We start from the raw sequence: 22054 nt of genomic DNA on the forward strand, positions 1-22054 counted from the left end.
AAAAAAAAAATTCAACTGTAATATCTATAAAGTCTTACAGTGATCATTGTGTAGTTTGATTAAAAATGATTGTAAATTGTGTTTAAAAATAAGAATTGTATTTAGAACCCCAGTGAGCAAGCTGAAGGCGACTGTGGCAAGGAACACAAAACTCCATAAGATGTTGGTTAATGGAGAAAAATAACCTTGGGAGAAACCAGACTCATTGTGGGGGACAGTTCCCCTCTAGCTAAACAACATGAATATAATGCCAATATTTGTTATTTATGTGCAGTGCAAGTCATGGTTTAAAATTTGAAAATTAAGTAAGTGTTGGTCCAGTGTTTAAAAAAAAAAAAAAAAAAAAAAAAAAAAAAAAAAAAAAAAAAATTTTTATGAACTTTATGATTAATGACTAATGTATTTGAAGTCCATCCTGGATTAACTGCAGAAGTTCACAAAGATGCAATTGTCCTTTGTTAGTTGGCTGATGAAGGCTTTTGTTGGCAATTAAATGATAGTCTATGTATTCCATTTCAAGAGTGTAATCCATCAATAGACAAAGGTGATGCAGGCAGAGATCAATGAGGTGCATCACAGTTCAACCGGCTGGTCATTTCAGTGAGGTTCCTTGGGGTCCATCCTAAGTCCAGGGTGAAGTGATGTCTTGCTAGCACCGGCTGTAGTTTGTCGTCATCACTCAGTGAATCACTCAAAAATCTCAACTCTTTGTTTTCCTTTAATTAAATATATTGAATTGCTTCACAATCCTAATATTACATTTTACGTATAATTGTCATTGTCTGTTGCAGACTTTCCTTTTCAGAAACTTTTATTTAGTAAAAATCATCCTAGGGCACTGAGTGCCTCCTGCATTTTAAGGTATTTTGAGGGTGTTGCTTAATATATGATTTAACAAATTCACAGAAAGAGAGAAAATGACAGGTTTCAGTGGCCGCTTTATTAATAAAAGGACAGACAAAGATAGAGATAAAGAAAGTGTACCAAAGTGTACCGAGAGGGTATGATGACAGATATGTATTTGTCTTTGAGTTTCTATATGTTTCCTGTATACTAAGGTATATTGTGTGCCTTTGAAATCATGTGTAGTAATTTTTTCAATCTCTTTCTCTGTCACACACACAGAAACAAACACACACACCTAAAGCACTGTTACTTGTTTCTCAGCCCAATCAAGCATTTGAATATGACGACACATTCAGAATTTGGAAATGACAAAATGTTTTCTTCAGAGAGACAAAGCGAGATAAATTTCATTCAAAGACCACAGTGCTTTTGCCAGGGAAAGTCTGGCCCTGTTAATTGATTGCTTCTCACTAACAAGGATGTAAAGTCCTCTTTTGTACCCCTCTTCCTCTATGCTAATGAAGTCCAAACACAACACGCTCTTTCTTTCGTTTCCTCTCTTCGTCCCCCTTCCCCTCTCTTTTTCTCTTAGACAGGTTTTGATGTGAAGATGCTATGACAGGCTTGTTCTCTTTCTCTCCGCAGATGGCACGGAAGATGTGATAGGAGCCAGGACCAGGAAGCAGTAATGGGATCATGGGAGAGTGATTGCATGCGCACACACATACGCTCCCCTTAATGAGGGGCAACGGGACAATGTTGTCATTGTTACCCTCTTGTTTGGGAACCCCGGGCCAAGAACAATTGCTGTTTACCCAAGCAGCAGCGGAGGTCCTCACTGTGTCCATTAATTAATCTGAGAGCTCCTGATTAAGTCTGCTCTGTACACCCCATTCAAAAACTACCTTTCAGCTCCAGCTATTAAGAAATGAGGGACTCATTCATAGCATTCTGCACCATCTATGGTTTGCTTTTTCGATTCGTAGTGCAATCTTACACACCAACTGATACACACACACTTCTCACATACGTATAGATGTATGCTCATTGCCTATGCAAGAGCACTCTGTCCCCAATGTGCACATGGTTCTTCACCAAAATGCTAAGGAGATGCTAATGAGATATAAACCCACTGTAGGTGAGAAAAATAGACAAACTGGGGGAAAAGGATATAAACATGCAAAAAAAATAAAAAAATAAAATAAAATAAAAAAAAATAAATAAAATGTCTCTCTCTCTCTCTGATATATATATATATATATATATATATATATATATATATATATATATATATATATATATATATATATATATATATGTGTGTGTGTGCGTGTGTGTGCGTGTGTGTGTGTGTGTGTGTTTGTGCTGTCAGTCGATTAAATACTTTTTTTATAGTTAATTGTGATTAATCATAGATTTTGAAAGTACTGAAATTTGAATCTATTTATAATTCTTCTCCTGTCAAAATACATTTATGTCCTTCTAAGGAAAGAAAAGAAAAGAAAATGTAACAATAATGTTTATTAAAAAAATTTAAACTAAGCCTTCCGCAGTATAAAGATAGAAATGCACTAAAATAACACCATTACAAATTACATTAAATGTTTCCCAAAGTCTAAGTAGGATTGACTAAATGAAATAACTAGTCCCCATAGGTTGCGTATTAATTGCAATACGCATTAAATCTCTTAAACCCTCATCCTCCAAAATATTAATCAGCTGACAGGCTGTGGCTATCCACTTTGGATATGCAATTCACATGATTTGCAACAGGACGTCAAGAGCCACTTTGAACTCCACATGAAAAGCGCTGCAGACTGTGGCCGTATCTGGAATGGTACATTACCATACTCTTACTGGTTCTGTCATATCTATTTATAACAGTAATAATAAGAGTAGTCTGGTAGTATGCCATTCAGAAAATAGCCAACGTCTTGTTCTGCTTTCAGTGCCGCACTGCCCATGTAATGACAGTAAAAACTTCATCTGAATTGTCCGGTAATCATTAGCTAATGCTTCAAAAACTCAGCGGACAGTGAAGCATCGACTGACCCTTCACGGGAGAACTTCAAAAAGCTGCGCAGTGGTCCCCTCATCAATGCCATATATCATGTTTGGCTTGTAGGTTATAATTAAGATTTGACATGCTTCTGTGGTAAAATTCAGACTTAAAAAGGATACAGATTACTTTATTTTTGTCACACGTCCCATGTGGGTTTGTAAGAGGTCCTTTCTCAATCACTTGATCATTGGCACGGAATCGCTGTTGTGTGTTTCTGGTGTGTACATCAGTGTAATGTCCCCGCCAGACACATCACAAAAACAACAACAACAACAAAAAAAAAGCATAGAAAAATTGTGATTAAGAAACATTTAATTGCATGTGCTGACGTAATTTTTTTGACAGCTTTAATATAGGTATACAGTATATATACGTATATGATGTGATACAACACTATATATATATATATATATATATATATATATATATATATATATATATATATATATATATATGTACACTTCATAACAACAGTGCTGTATATACAGGGTTGGGAGGGTTACTTTTGAAATGTATTCCACTACAGATTACAGAATACATGCTGAAAAATGTAATTTGTAACGTATTTCGTTAGATTACTCAAGGTCATTAATGTACTCTAAATACTTTGGATTACTTCTTCAGCACTGGTAGATTGTTTCACTTGTTTTGACTATAAAAACTCTGCCAGTACAGTAAGACAAAATACACATGTTAAAAATACATTCTATGAAAAACCTTATGAAATATCTTATGCAGTGTTGTTTCTAAAACAAGATCAATCTAATTGATCTTGTTTTAAGGATGTTTAGATATTTTTACAGGAAAACAATACAAAAAATATTATCAAGAATAGGATTTTTGCCCTAATGTCAAAGGTCTTACTAGAAAAAAAGAAATTTTGATCCAACATGAATTTTCTTGATAAAAAAATATGATTGTGCCTGGTAATGTGCATGTAAAATGACTAGAAATAGCATTTTAGCTTAGCATAAAGCTGACAATTTACACAAGGTTTATTTCTATTTCTTCTGCTCCAAACTTCAAACTTACTTCTCTGTCTGCTCGTATGAATGTAACACATCATAAGAAAGTGTTTCACCGCTGTTCAAATGCACTTTGGATCACATCATTTATATGTATAAATGTTTTCCATCTGAAAGGACTAAATATTAAATGAAACAAATGACAATAAAATGCAAAGTAATCTTTTCAGTAATCAAAATACTTTTTGAATGTAACTGTATTCTAATTACAAATTATTTAAATTGTAACTGTAATGGAATACAGTTACTAATATTTTGTATTTTAAATACATATTCCCATTACATGTATTCCATTACTCCCCAACACTGTGTGTGTGTGTGTGTGTGTGTGTGTGTGTGTGTGTGTGTGTTTATATATATATATATATACTGTATATATACAGTATTTTACAGTATAATATGGTACTACCTGTTGCAGGGGCTAAAGGCCCCTATAAAACACATTGTTTTTTTTTAAGTTGGGGGAATAGATTTGTTATTAAAAATGTTCAAAGTTGGCTCACATTGACTGATCCAATCACAATAGAGATTAATTTGTTTATAGAATACTTGAGATGTTATAAAATGACAAATTCAATTTAAATTAAAAGAAAATCCTGCACCTTTTTCTGAAGTAGATTTTTGAGTAAGCACTATCTTAACTATATATATATATATATATAATTGCTAGTTAATTCTGCAATTGTTCTCAATACTGCAATTGTACATACAGAGCAGTAAGATGGCGTTAATAAAATGTGTGTAAGTCCCACCTTCACGTCTTTGAGGTGCATATTTACATTGAAGTCACCCTCCCATTTACCACCGTACATCTCGTAACCCAATCCACTAAAAGCAATATACAAAGTGCTATCATGAACATGTGCAATTAGGCAGAGCTGGTGAGATTTTTATGACTTATGGGATGTGACATTTGTAGGGCAGAAGCACAGATCATTATAAGCAAGAGTGACAAATGCCTAATCCCTTCCTCCACATTTCAACATTTCTCAGGTCTATCAGAATATGTTTTAGCATATACACACACCTACACTACATATTCACTCATTTGAATTCCCTGATCGACACATCATAGCCATAGACAAATGGTAGCATGTATTCGCACAACTCCACCAGAGGAAGAACAAGAGGAGACTTCTTAATGGATCAGTGCTTTTGCTCTGTACATCAAGGACTTTCTTTATGGAAATCACAACAGTTTTAAAACCCTTTGTGTGACTGAGAGAGTCTCAAGGATAATCAATTTATGAGTTATTGGGAGGACAAAAAACAAACACATATGTATTCACATACCTCACAAAATCAAATGTACAATTTGGAAAATGTTCAAAATAGTTCCTTTATCACTGCTTTGAACCGTTTAATGAAACCGTTCAGTATATATTTGGCTGTCAAATCACTGGCAATCCTTGCTATTCATGTCACACCTGCTACAGCTGAAAAATTTATAAAAAATAAAAAATAAAAAAAAAATCTAAAATCGGACATTCTTTTCTATTTGATTCTGAATGTATGTAATTAGCAGAAAAACTACAGTTTGGTGGAGTGCACTTGTGCTATTGAAATATACACTACCGTTCAAAAGTTTACATGTCTGCAAATTCTGGGCAAAGGGTGACTACTTTGAAGATGCTAAAATGTAACATAGTTTTAATTTATTTTAGGTTTTTTTAGTCACAACAGAATTCCAATAGTTCCATTTCTGTTTTTCATAGTTTTGGTGACTTTAGTATTATTCTAAAATGTGAAAAAAATAAAAGATTATAATAAAGAATGAGTAAGCGACCCCAAACTTTTGAACGTTAGTGTACATTTAGGCTTATATCAGAAAAAAGCCCCCATATATATATATATATTAAACTCCCTCTCCTAAATATAACAAGTCTGCCTTCCTGAGTGTGCTTAAGGTTTATATATATATATATATATATATATATATATATATATATATATATATATATATATATATATATATATATATATATATATATATATATATATATATATATATATATATATATAAACCTTAAGCACACTCAGGAAGGCAGACTTGTTATATTTAGGAGAGGGAGTTTAATTTTGTTGGGGGAAATCTGTGAACCCTATAATAAAGCTCAGGTCTGAATCCTCTTGGAAAATCATGGAAACGCATAATCCTTAACATTGTGTTGCATTCAAATTAGGTTCCCGAAACATTCACTAACGCAGTGTAGCAGAAACTGTTCATTCATATAATACGTAGCCATGCCCACACACACACCCTCACACACATATACTGTGTATAGCAACAAAATTTGAAAGAAAACACACACACACACACGCACACACACACACACACCTGCATGTAACAGGGCACATTGTATGAGCTCCTCCTTGCAAACCTCTTCCCCCACTACCTTCCCTACACACATTCACACATGTCACACAGACACACACAGCGCATGGCAAGTTGTCGCTCACACCACCCAGGAAATTAACTTGACATTTTATGGTGACCAGAGAGAGAAAAAATATGGAAGGGGGAAAAAACAAAGCATACCAAAGGCACAGATAACAAAAACCCTCTCCCTAGCCTTGCCATCATATCCGCCAGGATTTTCCCTGATCTGCAATGCAGAAGGCACTGGGTGGCCATGGAAAATGAGCTTTTCCGTCCTCGCCTGCCTTCCTCCAGAGACGACGTCTGTCTCTCTCTCACTCTTTCTCCTCTCGACAAATACTTCCTGTCTATTTTCATATCTAATTCAGTTGGTCCCATTGGCAAGGTTCTGCCTGATGTGAGGTTAACAAAATGAAATAAATGGAAACGGGACAATCTCACACCAGTCTAAGCTCCCAATTAAAATTATACAGCCGCCCATGTTGAAGAATGCAACAGTATTGATATGGGGAAGGAGCTTTGCTTTGTGGCCACTAGGATTTATTTTGTATATTCACGTGCATGCTGGACAGAGCTACATTGTCATATTGACTCGTCTTACATGCATTCACACACAATCTTCTTTTCTATTTCAAAGTCACAATCTAGCACTGCTAAAGTGTAGCAATATTTCAGAATACCGAAATGGTGCAAAAGCATTTTAGATATGTAAAAAAAAAAAAAAAAAAATCTGTTTATACCAAGCATACAATGGACACTATATGTGTGTTTTTGAGAGTTACAGCGGCATGATCGGGCCAAACCTCCCAGTGCTCAAGCCAGCACTCACTGCTATAACCTCGAATAAAAGATTCAAACACACCCGTGCATAAAAAGTCCAAATTAATGTATCATCTTTGCATGCTGTATCAGGGACAAGTACATGGTCACACACATACACCCGCGCACATGTGCTCGTCTGACTTGGTGCATCTCTCTGTGACTGGGTCCTGCTCTATTAGACATGCAGGAATGTTAACATCATTATGCACTATTCTGAGTGTCTGTCTGTGCTTTCACACCCCCCTCTCTTCTCTCTTACCATTCGCCATATTGTGTCTGAGCTGAGGCCCAGACATGCATGTGTGTGCCACAGACTAATGCAGCATTGTGTCTCCTGTCTGGGGATGGGCATTATTTTAACGGCCTTTCATGTGCTGGCGCACACAAATCACTGATCTTTTTGGAAATGGAAGAACTCACACATACACGCATACAGACAACCACACCCACTCACACACGTTTAGAAATTGTAGCAAACACCAGTGTACCACAGCTGCCTTTCAAATAATGCCCAGGCTAGGTTATTACACGTGGCTAAACAAAAGCATGCATAAAAGTGTGCACGCTCTGTCGATCAGCCTCTGAAAATGGTGAAAGAAAGAAAGAGGAAAAGAAAGAATGAAAGAAAGATTTATTTAGAGATTATCAAAATATGTCACTAAAATAGATTTCCAGAATATGTCACTACTTTTTGAATGATACATTTCCAAATTGTGTTGAACGGCTAAAATTATATTACTGTCACATGAGTGTTTACTGATTATGCAGCTTCATAAAAAATTTAATCAGCTGTGAATATCATCAAGTCTCATTTTTAGAATGTTAGTGGGGAGGGGTATTTGATATTTGCAATATTTCTTATTGGGAATAATGAAAAGCCATTCACACACTTCTAAAATGTCATATATTCAGATTGAGCTGAAGCACTGACCTGATTTTTTCCTTTTTATCCCAATATTTTATTAGGCTAGATGAAATTCCGTTACCTAGATTTTATGGTGAAGAAAAAATTGAAAACTCATAATCAAGAGTGCTGTATCAGAATATCTATATTGAGCAATTCTTATGGGCAGTTGTCTCAGGTTATGTCTGTGGACTAAGTCAACAATTTTTTTTTTTTCTTATATTAAGTCATCATTTATAAAGCATTGTGCTAAACAAAAGCGCCACAGTCCAAAATGGCGAAGGAGGTGATAAAGGAGGCAGCAATGAGAAAAACGTGTAGCCAAGAATGACTCTCCGGTGCTACAGTTGATCCTTGTTGTAGATAAAACAATTTCTCCTGGCTGTGGGGACAAATATGAGGTGGTTTATGCAAAAGGTTTATATTAATATGCATGATTTAAAAAAATCTTTTAACCTCAAATCCACAAAAAAACAATGACGTCTCAAGAATATATATATATGTAAACATTCAGTGTTGCTGTGAACATCTACTACTGCTTCTTCTCTAGCTCCCCTCAACTCCTCCCCCTTGCTGCTTGAAATCTGCATACATTTGCATGGCATTACCATGTGCATATTCTTTGTTCTCAGAGGGAAAGGATGATGTCGGTTACAACCACATTGTACGTCGCCGTTAAACACACTTGAAGCTGCTTGAATATTTAATGAATGCAAAAGTGCTTCATCATCTGTAGTCATAAGCTAACTAGCATTTTTAAAAATAAATAATAAAACATTATTAAATGCCCAGGACTAGGAAGAACTTTTGTTACATACAGAATTTTCTGCTGTAAATCATTCCTTGACGTCCATTGATGCATATTTTTTTCCACACATAGGCTACTAAATAAATCCAATGGAAGTAATATTGAAACACTTGTGAATTGTGTTCAAAACAGGTTTAAATTTACAACACATTATGTATTCAAACATGTCACATAAAACAAGTGGATATAGGCTATTTGATACACAGCAGAGGCATGGGCGGGCATGTATTAAACTGACATCTATTGTCCTCGTGGGCTCTTCCCTTTGTGCTGCAGCCAACTGTAATCATGCAAACCTAGGTGCCAGACCTCATTAGCTCCTCGGGGCTCACGCTAATCACACCACAGCATGGCACAAGAGGGGAGGGGCAAAATAGTATGTATAAAACAGCCAGGTCTCACCTGTGAGGTGTTGATACTGTATACAGGTACTGTATGCTGATAGCATGCATGTTAGTAGCAACTGTTCTTTTTTTTCTGGCATTTTTCTTATATTTGCAAACTTTGCTAGTCAGCATTCCGGGTATGCAAAGGCAAATTTTGTGGAGCATTTGAAATAGTCTAGTGGCAGGGTGTGCAAGAGACATATTATAGGCTAGTGGAATGAAAATGAATGGTAGAGAGCAACTAAGAACATACTGTATATTTCAGATGCATTTGAGAAATAAAGACAATAAAGTGCATACTGTTATTCTTTTTCTGGAGTACTGACTATTCTGATCCTGCATGAAGACTTTTGTCTTAAGAATGGGATGCTATGTGATTAATAAACAACCAAACTAAATCTGTCAGATGACATAGCACCAAGTATGGCTAAAGAGTCAGTGCTATTTATGTGTTGTGATATTGCTTGATTTGCCTTGATTTTTACATTTTGATTAATTTGTAATGCAATTTAGTTTTTAATTTAGCTTGGGTCAGAATAAAGTGTTTCAGGTTTGAGGTTGCAGTGATCAAATCTTTTCAAACTGTATTCATTGCATTTAATCTGTCTTCTGGAAGAACACCTTTACTGTAAATTGGGTACTCTGCTGCTGTTACACACAGAAATACACACACAACATACAAGGAATTAATATCAGAATTATCAGAACTGTTCTGATTGACAAAACACCTGTCTTGACTTGAACTCACCTTATTGGCTGGATTATGAGTCGTTTAATCAGTAGATAACATTGATGTCATTTCTCTCTTGCTCACTTTCATTGGATGAGATATGGTCACATTTTCCTTACTTTATCCCTGCAACACAAAGGAAAATGGAAAATGCTTGCAAAGCATATGAAAGCTAATTTGAGCTCATAGCCACTCTTTTTATGACATATGAAGAAAGTGCCATAGAAGTTCATACATTTTGTAAACTGACCTTTTTGTTTGTTACGCATGTGCATAGAATTGTTTTTTACACACTGACTGTCTGTGACTTATTTTAGCATATCACAAACACTTTAGATTGTGTATAATGAAAATATGTCAAGGGGACACAAAACAGAACAAGAAACAAGCAATTGAACATCATACAACTAAGCAATATGCTGTGATGTTTGTGTGTGGTTGTTGTTTTTGTTCAGCAAACAGTTTGATGGTGCTGTGTGTATGGCAGTGTGTAGAACATGTGATGATATAAATGTAAGTAAAGGTGAGTAAAATTATAAACAGGTATATACAGTGCACCATCTCTGACTGTCCAGAACAACACCCTGTCCATGACTTGCTGCAGCTGGTGTATCCAGCATTGCTGTTATACCTGGAGGGGCTCACTATGGTGAATTTTTGTCATAATGACTCTTTCTGTTTCATACAATTCCTGTGTATGGGAAAATGCTGGCAGAGGCTGCATGACTGTCACCTCAAAGCATCTCCCTGGCCAGCAGAGCCTGAGATCTCTGCAGCTATGCACCCATGGAGTCACACACATGCACTGTACTACTTTTCTCAGATCTAATACATAAAATTATATTTCTCTTTGTATATATTTAAGAATATGTAGTTAGCTTTTTACATTTAGAATATGTTTGTGTGTGTGTATAACACTGCAGATGGACATTGATTAGCTTAACAGAAAGCTTTTGGATGGTTTGTTGTACAGCATGCAAAGTAACAGAAAGGCTCACATTCTGCCAGAGGGCTGCAGATTTTTAAGCCTTTTATATCTATCTTTAGCCTCTAGATTGAAAAGGATTTGTTTAAAGAAATGTTTTTTGAACATATTTTATTATCCTGATTTTTTTTTTTTTTTTTTTTTTTTACATTTAAATATAGATGGCTTTAATGTATTTTTGAGTACATCAAATCCAATTGCTTAATGTATATTTGTCTAAAAAACAAGCAATTATTTTTAGAAAACTAGTGCCGTGTTATATACAGAAACCATCAAAGAGCAATGTAAGGCCATGTCCACATAAAGGAAGCTCTCTCCTGACACATGTCAGAGTGACAGCTGTCAGCTTTTATTAAGCTTCTGTGTTCGGCTGGCTTGGATTTTGACTTCGTCACTACTACTACACAATGCATCCCTCACAGTGTATTTTTTTTCCACATAATTTTATAATATAATTTTATTTTGTTTTCTGTTTGCAACTATAAGACTTTTGTTCTACTCTCACTTTATAAGTGCTTATACAACATTTATTACCCATTAATTACTCATTAATATCACTGTAACTAATGCATACAATACATTAATGTATACAAATCTACAAATAGCATATCTGATGATTAATAGCTGAGCAATTATTTATATGAGGCAATCTTGACAGTCTTTGTGGTGAATGTGAAATGGTAAAAAACAAAAGAGCAAATTTTAAATGAAAAATATGCATTTATTTTCAAAACGTTGTAATGCATACAACAAAAGGCACAGCAAAATTGCTTTTGCAAAGTACAATCTGACAAAAAGCATAACAGTCTTCCAGTTCATTTGTGAGAATATTCTGTCTTGGATCTCTGCAGATCATAGTAATAAAATTGATTGTATCCAAGGAAAGCACATATCTGCTGCTAAATGATAATATAATACAACACTCTTAGATGAAACTGATAAGTTACTGTATATATCACTTGACAAAGTGGTAATATGTTATTCTATATATTTATAATATACCTCCTGGCTCTGGAGAACAGATATCAATAATTAAGTTAAGCAGCTAAACTTAAAAGCTAAAAGTCCTCATGTGTTTGTACTGCCTGCAGTATGGAGAAAGTAAATTTTTGCTCTTGATGTTGGCAGTCTTTGAGTCCTCCCCATCCCCCACCCTCTCTCTCCACACCCTCAGCGTCTGCACTGGATCCTTCTGCCAACACCTCAGTCCTGACAATCAGTGGCTACTGGACTATATATGAAGGCCAGCTGCTCTAGCATGGAGTCAAGTATGATTCCCCAGCTAACAGTCTGCATCACATCTGATGGCTGAGAAGCAAGATCTCTCTCTCTCTCTCTCTCTCTCTCTCTCTCACACACACACACACACACACACACACACACACACTCACAGCCATATACCTCATGGATCATGATTGACTACAAACAAAAACACATAGGGACAATCACGCATATGAGCGTTTACAAACACGCAAATACAACTCACACCTTCATACATGCTTATACAAAAGCAAGCGATTGGTTGTGGCACAAAAAATTAAATGTGGTTGTTTGTTACCTATTGTCAACATTGTTGTCTATTTTTTCACCAACTTTATGCTTTCTCATCTCATTTAAAAAAAAAAAAATATATATGTTTAGAGCAGGAGATACCACCGTTTCCACCCATTAACCACTGACAGGTCTAAAACATGCACAAATTTAATTACATCCACCTAGCTCTCATAACGGCAGTCTGGGAGTGAGTGGTTGAGGTGGACGTAGGTTGCACACATCAGGTGTAAGTGTGTGTGGGTGGCTAGGAGAGGGAGGGAGTTTTGCTGACACCTTTGTTGCCCACTTTCACGCTAATTAACACTTCTCAGATATACTGGGTGATGGTAGTCTACATGACAGGCTCAAGAGGACATTTGCACAGACATTTAGTCTCTGAACAGTCTGTGTAGATAAAGGTGCACACAATACTTTCGTTGCTACAAATGTGTGTAATCCCACATAATCAAATGACACACAAATGCACATGCCTTCGCTGATACCACCATATCACCATCCCTGCTGCAGTCTAATGCCCAACTCTGCCCAAACCAGGATGACATGGGGCCATGGCAGTCTGATTCATGTAACTGTCCATGCTCCATTGGAATGCCTCACTGCCACTCTGCACTGTAATATCCTGTCTTTTAAAGCTTTCCTCTACACTGAATTCAGAGGACTTTAAAGAAGCCCATTACTCTCTGACAACAATGTCAGTCCTGCTGATGGATGCGTATGGCACATTCCAAGATGAGAAGCATAAAACTAACACTTTGCTTTGCCTTCTATTATGAGCCTTTATTTACATTCATCCATTACCCCGATGAGCTATAAAACGTTTGGGGTTTGATGGTGGATCATCATACATGGGAAGCTCTGTTTTCTTTTAGCAAACACAAATGCACAATTATACACTGAGCATATTTGCCAAATATTGATGTACACATATTCATCATCATTCAAGGCTGAGTTCTATATGTTATTGTAGGTCTATATGGGGGTGATATAAAAGAAGCTAAGCATTAAGAGTAATTTCTAGCACCCCTGCCTCTGCGGTGCCAAGAGGATGCACAGAGATGAAAGGTAATGCAAATGGAAGTGTCATTCAGCGAGTTCCATTCCAGCCAATCACCTTTGAAATAATTAAGACATTGGAACGGAGTGGAGCCCGAGTGAGGAATAGCAATTCCTCTGAGTGACTCCTTGTTCTAAAGACAGCAACCAACCAGTGACAACACTGCCGGGCAAATGTTACAGCAGCAGCATCTCCATGTAATTTGTCAAAAAGGCATTTTAGTGTATTTTCAGCGTATTAAACTATAATTATTGTAAAATAAATACATTTAAAAAAAAAGCACATGTTGGGTATAATTTCACATTAATTGCAATCTGGTAATGAAAATAGTGATGGAAATTCAATATGACCACACTGGACACAATCAGATTAAAACATGTCAAAATGGATTAAATGTAGTAAATGAATCGTACACGGCTAAAGAGGAACGCAAATTGGATGAAATGCAGAGGATTCCATGCTGTGTTGGAATATTGCACATGTGTTGTGCCGGATAAGTGCAAGGCTTGCCACAAGCAATTCGCATATGTAACTGACAATAGTGGGGTGGGTTTATGCATGCAAATAGCTTACTTGACATGCACATTGCCAGTGACGCTAGCTAATTTCATAATTGCAGAGCATGATTATGTGAATGCGGCGGCGCCTTATTGGAACATGCGAAGTGGGCTCATAATCAAGCGCGTGCCAGCGGACATTTTAGGTCTATCCTTTTCGCATGCTCACCACTGCTAAATTCTTTAAGATGGTGGCACCTTGAAGGAAATGCTACTGCGCTGACGGAGCCCAGCCCACCTCCTCCCTACCCACAGTCTGTAATGCGATTCAGGGCAGATTGTGGGGCACTCTTCGCCATCCCTTCCTGCATGATACATTTTTAATTCCCATGTCACTAATAAGGATATTAAGCAGAGAGTCTGGAGCATCCGCATATATGCATGTGTCCGCATGCATGCATTAAATTTGCATAGAAGTGAGGGATTCAAATGTAGGTATGAAACATTACTGGCACATGTGACAAATGCTGTCTTTTGCTTGCAACCTAGGCACGAAAAGAACCTCTGCTCCTATTTCCTAAGAAACTGGGTGGTACAACCCTAGTTCTACTGATTTCATCAGCACTAATCATTAGGGTAACGGTGCTAATGGTTTATCAGCAAACAAACCTGCTATATTTGAACTGCATTATTAAAGAAATATTTCTGGTTAAGTATCTCACAACATATTACTTCTTATACTTTTTTATTAGTAAAAACAAATAAATTATGATAAAACATACAGCATAAATATACAGTATAGAGAACCTAAATAGATTTTGTTATTCGTAAAGAGCAATTCTAAACTTTGATTGCTATTCTTTTTTATTTTTTATTAATATAGTCACCCTTCTTATTGGCATGGTGTGTATTATTTAGGCTCTTCTGTTTGAGGCGTGTTTGAGACAGTTATATTGACTTATTTATAGCTCTGAGAATTTGCATAATCTAAATTCAGCAGGCAACAGAGATACTCAGCCGCAGCCAATCCGCTGCAGTATAACAATACAACACAATACTAATGCATACAGTCCCACAGCACTCTTATTAAACAGGCTGCTTCTGGCATATAGAGTAAAATTCATATTATTTATGATATGATAATAATGTACTTTTTTATTACAGCAACAGCATATTAACAATTACACACACTGCAAGCTGATGTACAATGCATTGCAAGCTGCAAGCTAATGTATTACTGATTAAGTATAATACACTTCGACAGATTTTGGACCAAAACAAATTTATTTATTTATTTATTTTTATTTTTTTTTTTTGCAAGAAATAAAATCAATAATTCAGCCATTAAATAATTACATTAAAAAAGATTTTTAAAAAACTTGCTCATAATTATCTGATTTTGAAGTACCTACTACTAAATGATGAGTACAACAGTGAAATTAGAACATTTTCTATTTGTGAGATGATTTGTTAACATTTAAAAGTATGTGCAAGTTGGTTAGCTGACTATATGATATATTCTGATCATGACATGGAAATCTAGACAGACTAAATGTTACTAAGGGGTACAGTATATTCATGGACAGAAATTCTTCCACTTATTAATACACACAAACACACGCATAAAATATGTGTATAAAACCTGTCCTGCTTTTCACACTGCCATCATACGCATGTGACATCAGCCCCTGTTGCCACAGCGACTCCAACCAATGGGAATGACACTGTACATGTGACCTGGTCGAGAAGGGGTGTGTCTACAGGATACTCTGAGCCAACATGTATCTGCTTGTTTAACATCTCAGCACATTTCAAAGCACTTTATTCCATTAGTTTGCAGGATGTAAACTTACACAAACATGAAAGCTTAGTGAATATAGAATTGATTCAGCTTCTAGATCTGAAATCAGTAAGCTGTTGTTGAGAAAGTGTAGAGATGCTGCACTTGTCCTATTAATACCCTTTTAAGGCAAGTTATAGCCTTCCAAATAATTTTTTATCAATATGATGCATGTATAGACTATTACCAAAACATCACTTTAAGAATCAAGCCAAAATAGTACCTGGATCTAGCACACAAAGGGTTGGTGCCCTGTTATAGTTCACCCCAAAAAGGAACAATTCTGTCATCATTTACTCACCCTCATGTCATTCCAAACCTGTATTGCTTCCTTTCTTCCATGGAACAAAAACGGAGATGTTAAGCAGAATGTTAGTCTCAGTCACCATTCACTGTCATTGCATCTTTTTCCATACAATGAAGGTGAATGGTGACTGGGAGCAACGTTCTGCCTAACGTCTCTTTTTGTGTTCCACAGAAGAAAGAAAGTCATACAAGTTTGGAACAACATGAGGGTGAGTAAATGATGAAAAATTTTCATTTTGGGGTGAACTATTCCTAAAATCTCATTCTTGGGTGAACATCTAAACGACTAAAACATGCATCTACATCCTCACACACAGTTTGAAAAATTAAAGTTAAGTAAATTTGGTCTTAAATGTTGTGAGTAGAGCAGGTTAAAAATGCTATTTTAAGTTTGCACATACATTTCCAGGTGGCAATCATAACATAACAATCACAAGCATTTAGCTGAGGAAAAAAGTTGAATACTAAACAGGTAAAGCACCCTATGACCAAGTCTTTTTTAAACTAGAGGAAAACAAAACCTCTTAAGATAAATAAACAGAGATGACAAACCGTGACAGTTGGCCAAATGCTAACACTTCAGTAAGCCCTGTATTGAAGACAACTGTGAAGATGCACTGTGAAAGGATTGCGTCTGTGAGCAGGCAGAGGAAATGGAGTAGTCAAAAATATGAAGATTGCTTACCCAATGAATACTGATAAGCTGCCATGGTCGCCATGGTTATACTATTCAGCCAATAACAAGACAGCAATATACCTGCACTGTCTAAGACACAAAAGCAAACGGTCCATTCGCAGAGCTGCAAGTGGTCAGCCTACCACATCAAAATTAATATTCAAAAGGAACCAAGGATTCCATCCTAATCTAGGTCCTAAACAATGTAATACATGCTAAATATTTACTAGACGCTATGTGATCAAGTGCAGACGTATTATTGCTCATTTTCACTAAAACATCCAAAACAGCAACCACGAGAAATCATATTTTTTTAAATGATTTAATCTAGCAGGAGAAAATCCTCACAAAAAAAATAAAAAAATAAAATAAAGTTGAATTCTTAGGTGGTACAGCACAAGCTTATAGTATGCAGTACTGTCTTCTCCATACAGTTGTTGATATTCTTGAAAAACATGACCCATTTCTATCACTCAAAGCATATGGAATAGCTGTTATGAAAAGAGTGATCTCAAAACTGATTTGATACATTCAGCCTTTCAACAGTACATATTAAATTGCAATGCGGACATTTAGATTGACTGTCAAACCCTGGTGCATACAAATCAAGCGTTACACAGATAAAAAGAGGGGGTATCTAACATTATCTTAAAAGAAATTATGATGTGCTTGATTGGTAGGCTAAAACAATGCAGGGTTTCATGTTTTAGATGATGCTACAAATGTTCTGAACAACCAGAAAAAAATAAAATAAAATAGACACTAGAAAGAGTTCATATATAGGGATCTATCACGAGTCAGAGATGTCAGGTTAGCATAACATGACAAGAATATAAAAAAGGATGCATTGTTTAAGCTTTTAACCTGCTTTTAACACACCATTGGTGTCTTGTCTGGAGATTTTAAAACAATAATCAAGAAATAATCAAGAAATAAAAGGCAAGGTGACAATTTCTTTTGCCAGTGGTTTCTGGCTACCCAGTGTCTGTCAATATCATGTTCTCAGTTTTTCTTATGAGCTACGTAAGGTCCCGTCATTGTAGGTATTCACAAATAAGAGCCTAGGATTAAAAACTACTTCAGTTTGTGTGGCGTGTATACAAAGCTATGACTGTTGTTCCCTCTTCTAATTACTAAATGTATTATGCAGGTCAGTAGCCCCATTATTAAAAATGTATAAGATTAAGAATAATAGATTTTTTGTTAATATACATATTTTACAATTGTAATTGACTAATACAAGCCATTTTAAAATGCATTTATAGCTATGGGATATTTCATTGCTAGACCAACATGTAATGAAATTACAGTTCCAATGTGTAAAATGTTAAAGTGTTAAGTCTCTAACTTACAGGTTCCTTGAAATTGTTAGACAATGCTAACAGCATGGTTTAAGCCAGGATATCTGCTTATCTTCACTGACTAAATTATTGCTCTGTTTTGTGTTAGGCCTTTAAAATATCTATTAAAGTCTACAACTACTCTGTGTTGTAAAAAAATCCAATTCAGTCTACAAATATGTGGAATAAATTCAAAATGTCAAAATAGAGTATATTAAAACCCTGTTACAAAGAATAAAGACGTTATAATGAGAGGGCGTTAAGCCAGATGAAAAACAAATCTCACACTGCTCAAGTTCAAATACAAGAGAGAGGACAATGGTGGTGATGTCATCTTTTAAACACAGTCTAAGACCTGCAGTAAAGCTATGCTTGAAAACATCAACCACAATACACAACCTTTATACTGCATGCACTTCTTTTACATACGCACGCCTTCCCACATTAACAAACACAAGCAGTGTATATCATGCTTGTGAGATATTCACAGCCGTTGGGCTACTGTTCTTGCTTTGGGGCCCGCGTCTGCTGAGGCTGGGAATGGTTGCCACTTTCTAAAGGGATGCAGATGAGTTGGGTGCACTTGACATCTTTTCATGACCCATGTCGCCCCTCAGCCCCCCCACCCCACCGGCGCTGTCTGTCATATTCTGGAGAGGGCCGTGGCATTGGCACTTGCCCTCGAGCGTGGGAATGGGAGCGTCCAGACGTTCACATCTACTGCGCTCCGTTTAGCAGAATCAATTAAGGAGGACCGACCCCCTTGCTCCCCATGTGCCCACCCCTTTTCATTTTTGTCAGCTCTCTCTATATGTCCTAATTATTTCTGTTTGGGATGCCAGCGCCGTTTCCTGGCGAAAGGCGACCGAGCTGAAATAAATAGTTCGCACGTGGGTCCTCTCTCTTCACATGTCAGTTTTCAGTAATTTGGTGAAATCATACAAACTTGACTTATTTCTGAAAAGTCGTACATTTAAACTCTACTTGGCTATTAATTTATCCTTTTCCCTAAAACAATACTTTCTCTAGGGAAAAAAAAAATGCAGGTCACCTTTTTGTTAGATTTAATGTGGGCATTTTTTGCACGTGCAAGATAAACTCGAACCGTGTTCATTCTTTCTACAACAATATAATAAAATGAACCTAAAAAAATACAAATAAAACCTAAATTCTTGTTTGACAGTGTGTTTTACTCAGAGTTCTGGACATATAATTTTTAATATATAAAACATTTTTTTTTAAAGAATAAAGAATTGGAGAATCTTCTTGTAATTAAGCATTCAGAGTTCGATGAGCCAGGAGGCAGTTTTTACTTTCGGTTATCTAGCTTTATGAAGCCCAACACACTCATACAGCTAGATAACCAAAGATAACAACTTGCTTCCAATTCCACAACAGTAATCCCCGGAGCATAAATCCAAGTGGAGAAGTTGCTAAAACAGAATAAAATTGGCACGAAACTTTTCAATTGTCAAGTCATTCCACTTCATTTGTAGTTATCAAAAGTTGCAAAACAAAAAAGACAATTTCTTCATTTGGTAATGAGAATCAAAACAGAAGCTGTAATCCATTTGACATCGGAGCACTTAACGTTCAAACAATATGAGAGTTGAAGTGAGGGAGCCTGTCGAATAAGAAGCAGTCATCCTCGCACAGGCCGTCATTTGCATTGCAAATTACCTCCCAATCTCACAAAAGGCTCCTTTGGCTCTATTAAATCGTGGCAGTAGCGATAGATATCCCACGGAACCAGCAGCGAGATTATACAAAGGAAAAATCCGATTCCAGAGGAAAAAAGTGTACACGGAAATAACATTGCGTTCATTTTGGCACTGAACAGAGAGATCTCTCTCATATTTTTGGCCAATTGGTGGCAGGTTGTCTGTGTACGGATGAGATCGCTCATGCCACAGATCCCCGAGAGATGCTATAAGAGAGACAAGAGGAGGACTGTGTTGCTGCTGCCAGCGGTCTGAGAGAGGGAACAGGGCCACATCTCGAGGATTGGGGGGAGGGTGGGGGGGCGGAGGGGATAAGCAGGGGGACGGGCTTCCAGTACCAAAATATGGACCAGCCAGAAAGGGTCAAAGGTCTTGGACCAAGGGAGTGTAAGGCACTGATGATTGTGATGATGATGTAATTAGAAATCTCCATAGTGTGTTTGCATCCCTTTGGCAGGTTAAAGCTGTAATCCTCACGCACTGTTGCAAAATGCTTAATGTTTTTTCTTGTGGCAACAACGACGAGCATACTTGATGGAAATATTTAAGAGGCAATGCCAATCAATCGTCCTCGCTCAGTGGGATTTTATTGTAGCAATGAATGAATAGGCTACATGAAAATGCATTGGAAACTGTTCGTCAACGACGAGAGGATTCTTGAGATCACTTGCATTGACAACAAGCAAGGTATGTTTAGCAAAGCAGAGCCAGTCTTAGTTGATCTACAGTAGAATATGGAGGTGATTTCTGTTGCTTGCATATGGCCAATATTCTGACCATTAGGCTTCAGAATCTCCATTTTCACATTGACATACCTTATGCATACTTTCAGCTCCATGAGAACTGTAAACGAGTGCAGTATGGATAACCAACCTATCAATCAAAACATGATGCTGAGCTTCCAGCATCTGTGTGGATTTCAGAATGTGACACTTACAGTCCAACTCTCTCTCTCTCTCTCTCTCTCTCTCTTTCTCTCTCTCTTTCTCTGTGTGTGCATGTGTATAAGGTGGCCATCAAGATGTTGTGAAGCTGAAAAACATGCTCAATAAAATTATCTTTATCACTTGTCTTATAAAATGTGTCTTCATTTTCACGCTGTATTGCTGATTGCATATAGGCTGAGACAAGTTGTCACAATATAGTCAACTGAATAGATGTCAGCACAGAGGGTGTACTGCTGTAGGCCCATATAGCATGCAAAAATAATGCACTTTTTTTTTTTTTTTTTTTTTTTTTAATGCACTCTTGTCTTGCATGGCTCTATTTCTTGCTGAAATAATATAGTGAGCAATCTGACATGATGGTTTTCGGACTGAATTGGGTGAACAATGTCAAGTTTCGAATCATTGGCCCAGTGGGAACACACTCAGTGCAACTGTTCAGAAGTGTCCTGTACAAAAAAGAAAAACAATAGCTTAAATGTGGAAAGCTTAGCCCTTGGGCCCTAAGTTAGCCCTAAGTTTTACATTAGGGTTATTCAGGTCTTTATAAGAGGGCTCTCTTACTGCCAAAATGGAATATAGTTAGAAGAATAAAAACATTGGCCTACCTAATAGCAAACTCAATGCACAGTGTATAAAACCAATAAATCAGAGAGTAAAAACATTGAACTCTTAGAGAGTTACATGTGATTAACTCACATCACAAAACATATAGTATGAAGCAAATATTATGAAAATGAACATGTATTAAATTGAAGAACATTTCTATGTAAAAGTTGTTGACCTTTCTTGAAATAAGAAACAATGAACGATGTAACTTCCAAATCTAAGAGTGTAAGTGTCGCGTGCAGAATAGTATTGAGGTTTAATTCATTACAGTGATTAAATTAGAAGTAATGGGCTCATGTTATGTCTCAGACAGTTCATAGTATCAAACACAAAATTACAATTGCTTGTTAGAAGATAAAGAGTGTTATTGATGTAGCCTAGGACCTGTAATCAGAATCACTCTGTCTAGGCAGCACATTACAGATAAACAAGAGATGACAAGTTGGCTGTGGCAAAAATGCAACGTTAAATCCCCAATTTAGTATGATGATAATTGCAACTTTAAACCTACTACATAAACTATCGTTGCATGAGACCATACATTATATTATAGGGCTACATAACA

The 22054-nt window shown here is 36.5% G+C and overlaps 1 long non-coding RNA gene across 2 annotated transcripts in view; it reads right to left on the minus strand.

Moving 5' to 3' along the window:
• LOC127428946 (uncharacterized) overlaps positions 1 to 22054 on the minus strand; it is a 51579-nt gene that overhangs the window by 25052 nt on the left and 4473 nt on the right. For both annotated transcript variants that reach the window (XR_007895209.1, XR_007895208.1), the window contains exon 2: positions 9982 to 10089. This is a non-coding gene — a long non-coding RNA (uncharacterized LOC127428946). The remainder of the gene's footprint in view (positions 1 to 9981; positions 10090 to 22054) is intronic.

The sequence above is a fragment of the Myxocyprinus asiaticus genome, chromosome 3, assembly GCF_019703515.2.
Source record: "Myxocyprinus asiaticus isolate MX2 ecotype Aquarium Trade chromosome 3, UBuf_Myxa_2, whole genome shotgun sequence".
In the NCBI taxonomy this organism is placed as follows: Eukaryota; Metazoa; Chordata; class Actinopteri; order Cypriniformes; family Catostomidae; genus Myxocyprinus; species Myxocyprinus asiaticus.